This window comes from Lepisosteus oculatus, chromosome 2, assembly GCF_040954835.1.
Source record: "Lepisosteus oculatus isolate fLepOcu1 chromosome 2, fLepOcu1.hap2, whole genome shotgun sequence".
Lineage (NCBI taxonomy): Eukaryota > Metazoa > Chordata > Actinopteri > Semionotiformes > Lepisosteidae > Lepisosteus > Lepisosteus oculatus.
This window is the reverse complement of record NC_090697.1, coordinates 34,005,465-34,020,317: the sequence shown is the minus strand read 5'-3', so window position 1 is coordinate 34,020,317 and position 14,853 is coordinate 34,005,465.

The window sequence follows — 14,853 nt, the reverse complement described above, 5'->3', positions numbered from 1 at the left end:
ACAACTAGATGCGAACCTTGGATCATTTAGCTATAGAAACCAAACAGGCCTGTCTGTAGACTACCTTAAGAAGCCTCCCGAAGACTCAGCTATTCAAACTATTTTTTTAGATCCTGTATGGATGTGACTTTTGTAACTTGTGTTGTTGCTTTTTCTTCAAATATGGCATTGGCATAATTTCTGTACCTTGTTTTGTTTTTGAATGATTTCTGTTCATATGCCCTTTATTTAATTTGTGCTGTGTTTTTTTATTGCTTGACAATTTGTCTTGTTGGTAAGCTGCCTTAGATGAAGGCATTGCTGAAATAATAAGACAAATAGTGACTTAAGGACAGGGGTTGATCAGATGTTCAAGGTTTAGGTTTTGAACTGAAAGTGATAAACTAGCATTATGAAAGTGTTGAGGTTAAGGTGTCTTTGGTGTTAATGTTCAGAAGGTCAGAATGAAGGTTGAGCTAAGGCAATGGACCAATACCCACTGTACAGCTTATCAGACTCTTAACTGAGCTCTAAACCTTTACCAACCCTTCCCCTGTTCCATTGTTTGACCTATCAGCCAGACAGTCTGAACCCAGAGACGAGAACCCTCGTCTCTGCTTCTACCTAAATTTCACATAAAAGCAGACCTACAACTAAAACTAAAACAAAACTGTAATTCTCAGGAAGTCTAAGTCTGGTTTTATGTAAACCTGAGATATCAGTGAGTAAAGCAGTATTTCCATCCTGTACCCTCATCTTGGCAGAAGTTCAGCAAGGCTGGGCTTAGTATTGGGCCAAGTGACCTCTAGGAAAAGCCAGGTTGTTGCTGCAAGAGGTGTGGTGAGACCAGTAGATGGCATTCTTTCCTCTTGACCAGTGTCACTGCATGGTAACCTGGCACAACACAAAATACAGTAAGATTTACAAACAGAGCTATGAAACACTAAAAACACAAGGACTGAATAATGTAATTTTGGTCAGCTTTAATATTTAATAATATATTTGACAACAATAATGAGCAAATGTTTGGGAATAAGTAAAAATATGATGAATATTATAGCCAGCAGCCATATCACCCTGCAACTCACAACTGGCAGCCCAATGAAGCTCAGCAGGTGTGAGTCTGGTCAGTACCTGGATTGGAGACCCCCTGGGAAAAACTAAGGTTGCTGCTGGAAGAGGTGTTAGTGGGGCCAACAGGGGGCACTCACCCTGCGGCCTATGTGGGTCTTAATTCCCCAGTATAGTAACGGGGACACTGAGGTCCTGACTTTCTGTAGTATTCTTGAAAAGAGTAGGGATGTTACTCCTACTAATAATTCCCATCTATGAATACTAACACTAATTATTACCCTCCATCTATGAATTGGCTTACATTTATATAGAGCTTTTTCTGGACACTCAAAGCGCTTAACAGGTAATACAGTAGGGACTCCTCTCCACCACCACAAAAGTGCAGCGTCCACCTGGATTATAAGTAGAGCTGATGACTCTTGTAGCAGTACAGTGAGACCAAATCCAATGCAAGGCCTAAGCAGGGTAAGAGCACTGTAAAGGCCAGAGACTCTGTCGAGGCAAATGGTATTGTAGACGTCACCCAAGCTAACCTCACAGGTTGTCAAGGTAACACTTCTGAATCAAATCAACATGGTGACTTTGCAAGAAAAGCAAAACAATGCACATCTGCAGAGTCTCTTCAAAATATTAGATGAACAGTCCTACTGATTAAGAACATCTGCTGCATGTTCTTACTAGCACACTTACTCTATGCCTTCTACTGAGGTTGTTGTCCCCAAGCAATGCTCATGCAATCTAGGGCGCTCGTAGATTTTTGTGCTCTGTCCCTTAACCTCAGCACTGAACAATAAAAACGTAGTTAAATTCCTAGCCCATATCACATAAAAAACAGTGGTAAAAGAAACGATTGGTTTGTGTGTATTAGAAGAGAGATCAGCGACAAATATGTATGTGTAGATCTGATCTTCACATTTTTCCACAAGTGAGATGTCACTGTTTATCACTTGTTTTGTAAATTGATATAATACTGCAAAATAATTATTGGGACGGGATGTGTATAATTGATGCTGTCCATACACTGGAACTTACAGTAAAGTCAGCTTGGCACTATGCGACTAGTCTTGAAAAACTAGCTGGAAAGAACACATGTAACAGATGCCAGTATCAGACAATGCTGTCAGTGAGCAGCCAGTACATTGGCTAACAACAAGGCCACTGTACAGATTTTGATGCTTAGATGCATTTGAAGATTTCAGTTCATAATGTATTCAAGAGATGATAATTTAACCGTTAGTGTCTTTAAAGCCAAGTTAAAAATATGATCAATTCAGTTGTTCCTGTCTCCGTATCCAGAAATGGCTAAAGTCATGGTAATATCAGTGAGGAATACCTCTGCTATGCTGTGCCCATCAGTAGGTTTGCGAGTTCTGGAAAAGTCGCCTGAAAAACCACAAGGTGGCAGTAGAGTTCACCTGGGCGACGCTGGGCGTCAAGGTTTTCAGATGATCACCATTCAGAAGCACATGGGTGTTGTGTGTAAACAACAGATCAGCTGTTTCAAATCAATTTCCTTCCCGCCAATAAAAACTGAGCTGGAGCAAGCAACCTTGTGTGGGTGGGGCTTCTTCAGGGGGTGTGTGTGGGGTGAGCATGCGATTGGAGAACGGCTGGGAAAAGATTATCAAATTCTGCTTCAATCGGAGAAGTGGACATGCATGTAGACAAGAGCCCCCTTTGTTCCCCCCAGTTTACCAACGGACCTTTGACCTTCACTTTCCAGCTCCTGTAGACAGCACACATACCCGGAGAAACTACTACGGACTGGGGAATATCTTCAGTTCTAATACTGTAGATACTGTATGCTGCATGTGTTGCAAAATCAATGCAAATCCTTGCTTTGGGTTTACATAAAAAACAAATTCACCGGGGAGAGTCGGGAATTTTAATTTTTAGATATCTTGACACGTTTTAAAAGAGTAACAAACTAGTGTGCCTCTCGGACAATATTGTATCGAATTTGTGAATACGTGAAGGACACTTTTCCGAAAAGATGAGAGTTGTGGTGCTTTCTGTTATCATTTTATTGATCTGCAGAGGTTCAGTCCACCCTGAAAACCTTTTCACAGCTAAGCAAAGAACGTTCCTGCTCTCTCTTTTTCAACCTGTAGTTAACCTCTGCTTTTATTCTGTCTACAATATTCTTGTGTACATTCTGTTTTGTACACATGAAAGAGCAGCGAAGATGACACTCTCTGAAACAGCTGGTGCCTTGAACTGATGACGTCTTCTCTGGAATGTCAAGTGCATGGCTGGTCACCATGACAAAGAGAGAGGGATGCAAATATTACCTGATGTGGCTTCATCAGCGGCGTCATTCCAGGAAACCAGTTATACAGAAACCAGGGGAATTCTCGGTACTCAACAATCATTTGTGTAATTTACCTGTTTTAATTTTAGAGGCTAAACCAGACAGCCTTGCCTTACTTCTGAGGGAGTGGAGTTAGGGCTTTTCTTCTTTGAGCGTCTGTTGAGTATAAATTAAATCACAATACTGTTCTACCTCTTATATTTTACTGCTTGTACTACTGCACTGACAGGACAAATTATGCGTTCACGAAACACTGATCTGTTGCAAGAAATCAATATACTGTGCCAAAATGAATTTACCAGTGAGCACACCTCTCAGACGGAACAGGTGTGGTAGGAAATGAAAGGCATGCTGAGCTGTTCTTCTGTATTCGGGGAATCAAAGATGGGTAATGTCACGTCAACAGCTTAGTACATTACCCAGGTAGGTTCGGGTCGGTTTTTCACGTACACCTTCTTGGATCGGGCCAGGTTGGGGTTTGTTTTCTAACAAGTAAAGATTAATGATTATTAGTTTATGTTTTAAATTTATTTTTATAAGAAGAAATTCGTAACTCATTTTGCGCGCTCGCTCGTTCTCTCTCTCCTGTGTGTAACAGAGCCTACAGTACTTACTGTAGCTAACTGTTCGCAAAGGATTAAATAAAACGAAAACTCACAAAGGGAGAACTATTCAAAATGCCAAATGAGTCGGGAACGGCTTCGTTATGGAAATATGACCCCGTGGTAACAGATAAAAAGCTCACTGGTCAGTACAGTGTAGGTCTTGCAATGCTATTTTGACTTGCGACTTGCGAAGGTAGCTAAACCTGTCACGCCTGCGCGCATATTCATTTTGCTTATAGCGTTAGCTTTTGTAGTAGGCCTATTACAGTCATCAGACGGTCCCAGCTTTCAAATGTATTATAAAATACCGGTTTTTCTCAGCGCACTGCATTTTCTATTAACTCAAGCCCATAGCAGCCAAGCAAAGCATTGTAAAGTCTGAGAAAATCCGTCTCCGTGTGTGCAGGTGTGTCTACTACTCGCTCTGAGAGGAAAAGAGAGGGTTCGGGTTTCAAATTTGGCAGTACCATTCGGGCTTGGTCGGGTCTCAGGGTCTCGTGTATGGGTCGTGTTCGGGCTTCAATTTTCACTTAGCATATAAAAAAATACAGTATGCCTCCAAATACCTTTCTCTAATGTGTACAGTCTTACTGATATGATTCTTAATTACAAATTGGTCATCTTGTGCCAAACATACAGAAAAAAATGTCATAAAGTGATTCAGTTGTACTAAGCTTTTGGTCCTTATTTCATTTTACTTGATATTGAACTTTGGAGGACGTACCTATACTGAATAATCCTTTATAGACTCTTACATCAAACTCAAAAGCAACATTCCCAAATGCCAGAGGAGCAGGCAATCAAGCTGTTTTTATAAACATCTATTGCAGTGTAGTTACAGATTTACTTGCAATTTTGTAAGCTGCAAAAGTCACTGCATGGGCTGAGGAGGTAAATTCACAGGACTCTACCAAAGTTCAACACAATTCAGCAGAGCCAAGCGACTTCTGTATTCATTGATTAAATCAGGCAAACAGTCACCAATGCATTTTGCTCATACCTGAGATACAAAAAAGCAATATGAAAATCTGAGCTGGGCATTTTGCTTTTTACTGTGGAAACGTTCTGTCCTTATATTAGTGTATTTGATTTTTTTTCCTGGTCAGTTCATCTGCCAACAGTGAGGTGCATTGTGGTATAATGTAATCAGCAACATCGATAGTTTAAAAATTGATGCAAGTTATGGGAAGGCCTATGTACAGATGAGAAGCCACTGGGAGCCTTCAAAGATGAACACACTAAGCAAGACCAGTCCAAGAGGGCTCCTGATTTTTATTGTACTGGGCTCAAACACAACCCCAAACTGCACAGCCATTGTAGCCACCATCTCTCAGATCTACCAGCCATGAAAAAAATCTTTTCATGTCTTCCTTGGGGGCCTCTAGTGGCCATGTCGTGGACATAGCTCCCTTCATGCCCAGGCAGAGAGAACAGTGTGCCACAGGAGGGAATGCCAAGTAAAGATATGGCGTGAGCAAAATAAAACCAATGGAAGACAGGCAGAATTGAGTCCTGCTCTCTGATCTCACCTGCTCACTGATCTCCGTCAGGTAGTCCAGGGCAGGACCAAGTCCTGCTCACTGATCTCCGTCAGGTTGTCCAGGGCAGGACCAAGTCCTGCTCACTGATCTCCGTCAGGTTGTCCAGGGCAGGACCAAGTCCTGCTCACTGATCTCACCTGCTCACTAATCTCCGTCAGGTTGCCCAGGGCAGGACCAAGTCCTGCTCACTGATCTCACCTGCTCACTGATCTCCGTCAGGTTGGCCAGGGCAGGACCGAGTCCTGCTCACTGATCGCTGATTGCTGTCGGGTTGTCCAGGGTAGGACCGAGTCCTGCTCACTGATCTCACCTGCTCACTGATCTGTCAGGTTGTCCAGGGCAGGACCAAGTCCTGCTCACTGATCTCACCTGCTCACTGCTCTGTCAGGTTGTCCAGGGCAGGACCGAGTCCTGTTCACTGATCTCACCTGTTCACTGATCTCCGTCAGGTTGGCCAGGGCAGGACCAAGTCCTGCTCACTACTCTCACCTGCTCACTGATCGCCGTCGGGTTGTCCAGGGCAGGACCGAGTCCTGCACACTGATCTCGCCTGCTCACTGATCTGTCGGGTTGCCCAGGGCAGGACCGAGTCCTGCTCACTGATCTCACCTGCTCACTGATCTCCGTCAGGTTGGCCAGGGCAGGACCGAGTCCTGGTCACTGATCTCACCTGCTCACTGATCTCTGTCGGGTTGTCCAGGGCAGGACCAAGTCCTGCTCTCTAATCTCACCTGCTCACTGATCTCCGTCAGGTTGGCCAGGGCAGGACCAAGTCCTGCTCACTGATCTCACCTGCTCACTGATCGCTGTCGGTTTGTCCAGGGCAGGACCGAATCCTGCTCACTGATCTCCGTTGGTTTGTCCAGGGCATTGGAGTCATTGGAGTGTGACTGGTGACCAAACCTCTGCTGTATTAGGTGATCAGGAATTAACTGTCTGCTCAGTCACTTTGAAATGAAGAGTGATGTTAGTTAAATAAAAAAAACTAAATGAAACCCGACACTGTCAGATAGATGGCTTAAAAGACCAGAGTGCGTCCACGTCTGAGCGTTTGCATCACGTTCAGACGAGACAGCTGAGCCTGTCTCTCAGGCACACAGCAGCCTCATGCTCATGGTCAGTTACTGACCGTCACAGGATTGTGCTGGAATGCCTGGCCTTTCTAAAAAATTACATAATGCTCACGAATACAACCATGTACAATAGTAAGCGACCCCCTTTAGTTTAATAAGATAAGTATTCTAAAATACTATAGAAACCCATCCCTAGTTTCACAATAATCTTCAGATGGAACAAACTAATGCTTATTCTCTATATTTTTGTCATGGTGCAATGTCATCCCTTCACACCTTATAAACATTTTTTATGACCAAGGTAGCAACATGTTGCATTAATCAAAGGGCACATTCAGGCCAGTTAACTCTTTGCAAGTGATCAGGATGTGAAAAGTGCGTCATTTTTTTCCAACTACAACGCCCAGAACTCAAGGCTCCATGAGTAAAGTAGCTCCCAGACCAGAGATGTTATTTAATGCTAAGCTGGGTGAAGAGCTAGTGATATAGTCTCTATACTACGTGACGTTGACCTCAGACTGAAGTAGTGACTCCTACTGTACGGGGATGAGCATATTCATGTTGAAATATTAAATGACGTTCCATCATCAAGAGAGAAACAGAAAACACACAAAAATCATCTCTGATGCCCAGTTGCATTTGCACTCTAATCTCTCAGGTGTTGCTGTGCAGAGGTGAAAGCTCAGATTGTCCTTCCTACAGTAGGTCAGAACATGTAGTCTTCTGGGGCTGGGTCAGGCTTCCTCTCTGTGGCAAGTTACCAATAGGCCCTGACTTCTTTAGAGGCTTAATATCACAACATTCCTGCCAGTAACATTCCTAGATCATTTTCCATTGTTTGTTCACTTAGCTCTGGCATTGCTGTGCAATTGACACTAATGAAGCTGTGGGCTTGGTATTTTATGAGCACTAATATTACCTTTGCCAAAGAAAACTTGCAGGTACACATTTTCTACCATATATGTGTGTTCTGTCACACCTTTTGTCATTTTTGCTCAGGAGCTAATGATGTGTGCAAGAAAGGGGACAAGAGGTCCAGCGGTTTTCTTCAGTCTCTCATAATTACACACACAAACAGGTTAAGCAGCTTGAACTGCACAGTTCAGAGACAGGGATGAGGTTAGGAGGGCGGCAGGTGGTGCAGTTGTTTGGTTGTTAGCATTGCTGTCTTGCAGCCCTGGGTTCGATTCTAGACCTGGGGTACTATCTGTGTGGAGTTTGTATGTTCTCCCCACGCTCACACTGGTTTCCTCCCAGTGCTCCAATTTCCCCCCACAATCCAAAGACATGCAGGTAGATGAATTGGCCTGTGGGAAATCTGGCTCTGGTGTGAGTGTGTGCATATCCGTGTCTGCCCTGCGATGGACTGGCGTCCCTTCCAGGATGTTCCCTGCTCTGCGCCAAGTGTTTGCCAGGATAGACTTTGGCTTCCCTGTGGCCCTCTATTGGATAAAGCAGTTAGAAAAGGGATAGATGGATGAAAGAAATATGGATTGTGTATCTCACGGGTTTCAGTAGAATGTGCAGTTCTCCTTATATCAGAATCATAACACATTTCAGATTTTGTAGCTCTGTTACTTGAATTTTCTTTGCAGTTCTCCAAATACAGATGTGATTTTTGTAATGTTCTAAAACCAAGAATGAATGAGAAAATCATGTCTCATGCAAATCATAATAGGATTTCATTCTTTTCCCCATTAGGAAAAAAACAATTTATTGTCAGACACTCTGTTTGTAAGGGAATATATTGTACAACATATGTGGATGCTTTATATGTTAAGACCAGGAACACAGAATACAGGATGAGAGAAATATTATTTCCCTCTCTACACATTAACAGGCTGACAAGTTCTACAAAACTTCATAGTAATCAATGTTGCCCTAAAAAGAGATAATTCCAATTTCAAAACAAAATCAACAGAGCAGAAATACCATCAGTACTGAAGACACAAACAACTTTTTACAGAGTGTTATCACAGTAATCATTGGGGACAACTGAGCCATGATAGTTTGCACTCACTGTGAAAATTGATAACTTTGACATCTTTCTAATTGTGTCTGTGTACTGGTATGCGTTGTATTTTGTTAATGCCAGAACATTTACTCTTTACTAATCATTTTATGTTTCAGAATTCCAATTGCATGGTTGATTCACAGGTGTTTTTATACAGCATATACAGCTGTACAAGTACTGTACTGTATATTCCACAAAGATGTGAAAGGGAATGCAATATGTGATGATGGGACACAGCCTAATTTTTTTTTAAATGATGAAAGTCTACAAAATTATTAATAATATATATTTTTGTTGAGTAATGCTCTAGCCCCAAGAGTACTAAAAAATTCTTTTCGAGTTAGAAATATACTGATGGAAAAAAGAAACACAATACCTCCTCCCCCACACTCTGGCCCTCCCGTCTGCATGGAACAGGCTGAAGAGTGACTCATCCGTGAAGAGGACCTGATGCCACTGCTGACCAGTCCATCGCAGCCTCTATCTGGCCCAAGCCAGTTTGGTGTGACGTCCAGGAGGTGTGAGCAGAGGGCCTCTGACAGGTCGCCTTGCTGTAAGGCCAGCAGCATGGAGCCTCACTGTCCTGTCACAGATGCGGGCATTGTGTCTGCTGGCAGTTTCAGCAGCAATACGGGTGGAAGATCTGAAATGATCTCTCAGATAGACCAGTCTGATGTGTCGGTCCTGCTCTGGTGTGGTCACTCGAGGGCAACCGGGTCTCTGCAGTCGGGACACAGTGGAGCGGCTCAATCCATTGTGTCTGGCAACGCTGGCACATGACATGCCTGCTTGCAGCATGCCAATGGCCCTCTCCCTTGCTTCTGGTGATATTCGAGGTATTACAGAATGCACAGAAAACCAAGTGTGGCCTTTTTCTTGCAGTGACCTAAGCTTTGAATTAAGGCCTTTTTAAAGGTGACCTGATCAGGCATTGTTCCACCTGGACCTCGTTGGGTAAAAGTCCACCTAATGAGCTTTTGTGTGATTTGCAAGCTGCAAAGCCTCACTGCACAAGCTGTATTGCTGGTCAGAGGGCTTAAAAAAAACTGATAAATTTTTGTGGAAGTACATAAGCCATAACTATAGTATTCTCGTTCCAGAAAATGTTGTGTTTCTTTTTTCCATCGGTATACATTTCTGGTCTAGCACGCAGCAGTTTTCTGATTTGTCTATTTTGTAAATCAGTTATTGTAAGAAATCTAGGTCTCTTCATCCCCTAATTTTCTATATCTACATTAAAGTCACTATATTTTAACCTTATGGTGGGTGGATGTCTGTTTCTTTCTTGAGTGGATAGTGTCTTGAGTGTCTTCATTATATCTCACAAATATATATTAGTGGATCTGCCTCTGGCTGGATACTTCACATTTGACAATGTGGAACTGATCTTTGCCCTTTGTGACTAACAAACTGCTTCTTATTGATACCACATACAGTTCTGAAAATTTGCTTGCTGACATTTTTAGAGTCTATACATAATGAATTTGCAGTATTTCCTATCGCATGATCACACTACAGAGTGTGTTGAAGTCACGTGCTCGGCAGCCGACTGCACCAGCTTCTGTTATGTCTTGTCTGAAATCAATATTTTTATCAGTCTTGAAACAGGGCACTGGCACTGAAATTGATACATCCTTTCTAACTCCAAATTGTCTTAGATTGGGTAATTATTAAATTTATTGTGTTTGATAAACATTCTGTGGTGATACATTGGCTATTCAGTATTACACTCCTTTCTGCAAGACATGGCAAAGACATCATATTTTTAGTAAATTATCAGTTTTCTGTTCACTTACCAGTTCTCAGTTTTATTCAACCTAAACCTTGAGGCTTGGAGTTCTAAGCGTGTTCTTCACCGTTGGGAGATTTATTCAAAATATAGAAACATAATCACAGTCAGGATTGGAATGAATTCCCCCTCCAGCAAATGTCAATATCCAATAAAATGCCTGATCTTTATTTTACCTGCAGCAGCATGAGTCACCATCTCTGCTCATTTAAGATCTTTTTATTCTATTAGACAGAGAAATTATAGTAATTTTCCAAACTGGTCGGACTTAATTAGCTGTGGGTTGACTCTTTGGTCATTAGAGATCCCATGGCACTGTTTGTAAGAGTAGGGATATTAACCCCAGTGTCCTGGTTACATTTCTCTGCCTTGCTCAATCTGGCCTTCACAAAGTTCCTCTTTAATTCAACTAGTTTCTCACTGTACCTCATCTGCGGTGTAAAGGGGTTTCTGGTACAAAACGGCCACCATGAGTTACTCAGGTGGGTCAGGCTCTTCAGTGGTAGACGAAAGGGTCCTCTCCTACAGATGATGTGCTTTGGGATCCTTTGGGATAAAAAGATAGATTACTGCCATACTGGCCCTGCTGTGAGAGTGTGCAAGTTTGTGTTTGTTCCTGGGTCTGCCCAGCAATGGACTGGAACCCCATCCAGGGTGTATCCTGCCTTGTGTCCACTGCTTGCAAGGACAGGCTCCAGCTCACCCACAACCCTGTATGGATAAGGGGAACACACCCTGGGTGGGATGCCAGTCCATCGAAGGGTACACATACTGTAGACACAGACATGCACAGACACTCACACCAGGGACTATTTTCCAAGGCAATCAACCTACTGTAGCGGAGCTAGTTCGGACATGGTGACGTCATCGCCTTCCCTGTGCGTAGCAGGGACCTCAGCCGCCTGGGCTGAGGGAAGTCTCCTTTAGCTCAGGCAGCTGGTTCCCTGTTGCGTTACGCCAGAGACCCGGGTTCGCGTTCCAGGTGTTGCGGGATGAAACGGGCGGGGTGGAGCGGCGGAGGGCATGAGCCAGTGCAGAACCGCGACAGTCACGCTACCAGTATGTCTTTAGACAGTGGGAGGAAACCAGAGCATCTGGAGAAAACCCCCATGAATACGGGAAGAACAGACAAACTCCACACAGATACTGTAGTACACCAGGGCTGGACATGAGCCCAGGGCCCCAGCACTGTGAGGCAGCAATGTTAACCACTTCACCACCTTGCCACCCCATTCTGCCATGAATCTGCTGTTTGCTTCATTCTAGATTTAAGACGAGTCTTTTTCAGTAAAGGCTTATTACTTGCCACACATCTATATAGGCCAGCTTGCTGTTGAGACCAAGATGTTGTTGATATACTGTATAAGCAGTGGATACCATCCCAGTCAGATCTTTCAAGGTCACTGTTGGCAGCACAGTGGCATCTGTGACAAAATGTCTGCTTGCCTGCCTTCTCAGTTTGGAAGAGTGGCCTCCTGGCCAAATTTCCCATTGGACTTTATCCATCATGGCCCTCTAATAATCCCCAGCTATGAATTAGCTTCATTACTCTGTTTTCCTCCCCACTGATAACTGATGTGTGGTGAGCGTTCTGGCGCACTATGGCTGCGGTCGCATCATCCAGGTGGATGCTGCACATTGGTGGTAGTGGAGGGGAGTCCCCATTACCTGTAGAGCACTTTGAGTAGAGTGTCCAGAAAGTGTAAGCAATTATATTACTATTATAAGGGTCTCTAGGTAGTGCCCTGCAGGAATGGTCCATATTCCAGTTCATAATGATGCATGTCACTGCACTCAAAGGGACAAATCACCTTCTCCTGATCTGTTCTTCTCTACCACTTCATCCCCGACATGTCTCGAAAAGCTCCTTTCTCCTCATGGTTGATTTGTTATATCACTACGAGAACTGTAGCTTGAAATTTAATATCTGTCTGAGGGGGCATGGGGAGACAAAGCCATTTACTCCGAAGACAAGTTAAAGCACTTTAATTACACACGGACAGAGAATACTTCTGTCACCTTTCAAATTTTTCTTTTGCACCTAAACTGATGTCCCAGGTAATGAAAACCCTGTTTCCTTGATGGATTTCGTAACGTTGTTGGTATTATTAGTTGTATGTGTTAAGCACTCGTGCAAACTTTAAACAAATCGTTCATAAATTAATCACGCAAAGAACTAAGGTCGATCGACAAAAATAGTCTAGAACTGTTAACGGATAACGCGGCCAATGTTTTTTTTTCGGCAGTGAGAAAGACACTGGTGTAAAAAAATAATTCTGGAGATTATAAAGAACGTTTTCTTCTTACTATTTAACTCGATTCCCCGTACGAACAGGAAGGACCGATGCCGAGTATGGACTAGAAACACCATCTTTTCCCTTTTCCCTCACCTTCTGTTGAGTCGCCTAACAACATTAACTAGCACGTGTCTACGGGTAACGTGGGCTCGAAATATAAAATATGCAAATTTAAATAAATATACACGAGTGCTTTGGGCTCTTTGTCTGACATCCATACCGAATAAGGGTTTATTACTACTAGCATTATTATCATGACTGACAGCTGTTTTAGTGCAGTCGATACAGTACGCATTCAAGTCATTATAACCATGCAAGCGGAACAATTTAAATAATGTATAGCGATAAAGTAACTTTCTGAGGTTCTGCTATGTCTGCATCCATAAATCAAAACCCCACGCCTCGGTAATTTATCTGGAGGATTCAGCGGCGCATTCCGTTGCACAAAACTCGAGCACACATCCGCTTCACACTTCACAGAAAGCAACTTCTCTCTCTTCGAGCGAACGAAAAACAAAAGCGTTGCAGTGGTGTGTTTCAGACCAGGTGGGGGGGCAGGGACGGAGACAGCGTCACTGACACGATTGGACTGTCAAGCCAGCCAACTCTCGGTCGCGGAGGATCTCGCTCTGGGCTCTTTGATTAGAAATAGAATGACGTCATGTGTTTGAGGAAGTCAAACAAGCTTGAAGGGGGCGTGTCCTGTCTGCAATGACGAGGATTGACAACCACAAGGGAAACTCGAAGGGCAAGCGCTGTTTGCAGTCTTAAAGGAGTAGGCTTTTCGTCTTCAACAGCACATGTCTTTACAGAAGAAGACTGCTCTAAACCGCTTATTTTGAAAAGCTAAAGTGGTTCTACTTTTGTTTTTGCCTTCTTCTACGAAGAGAAGTTCAGTAAACCCACTGTGTGGCCATTTTCAGCAATCCCTGTGTGATCTGTGTGAAGGATTCCTGAAAATGGCATGCTTTCTCAGGGACGGGTCAAGGCTACCCAGCACCTGTTCCGTGAGGGTATTATCCGGGGAAAAGCCAGCCCATGGCCGAGCAGTGAAACACAAAAGGCCAAACTGTGCCACTAATAGGCTGCAGCTCTGCAGACCATGTGCAGTCCAGCTGCTGCCTTGCATGACACAAACAGTGGCACTGTGGACTAAGAACCTTGCTCACCATTTGCCAGAGCTGCCGATGTTTCCAGAACAAACATTGTTTTTCCAGATTTGGGCTCCGTTAATTACTCTTCAGTCTTTGTGTTCATTTGACCTTCCCTCATTTGATCCACGATTATCATCTAATAAGTGTTGATGAAAGTTATTATTGTTGTCTTGACATGTATTTGTATTTATGTGGTACTATTTCTGTGACAATTGGGTTTTAAACCCTGGTCCTTGTGTTTTTCTCTAATGCTACGTTATCTATGTATGTATTTCTTCAGGTCACAATGCATTTGATGCTTAGAAATCCATTCCCAATGTATCTGTAAATCTTTCTTTTTCTTCAGTGTGGTCTTACACCGACACATTTATCACATGGACTGCAGATAGCTTCAGCATTGATCTCCGGTAGCATGATGTACAGTCTATATATTGCTGATCGATAACTCAAGATTGCTATGCAAGCCAGTCTGGAATGGCTTTTGTTAAGGGGAAACATTTATTTGCAAGGTGGGCGTTTTTTTCTTGATGCCTGGGAACATGCAACCTCAATGCATCTCATCAAGCATCTCACCTCTTATACGACAGCTGTGTGGAGTAGCACACAGGCCGCAGGCAAAAACTCGATATTTCAGAGTTCACATTTGACACTATCATAAGAGGCTCAGACAAGAAGAAGGTGAAGGGAGCATTGTTAGGGACAGGCAGAAAAGCAAACAGAAGTGGCAAAATGAGAACATGTATGCAATTTAAACACATGCAGATTTAATCTGTGCCAGACTTAGACACTACCCACGGTTCATTTTATTCTGACATTATTTAACACAATATGCAACTAGCTTTGATCAAAGTTTGACAAAATAATCTAGGCATACATACTTATCTGATCCCTTTTCTGATAAACTCCCATTGTACTGCAATGGTTACACTGTCTGGTATCTGTGATTGTTGATTTTCTTTATTTAGTTGAGTGCCCTGCCTTGACTAGGTTAAAGACTTTAATTTTTTAATTAATTT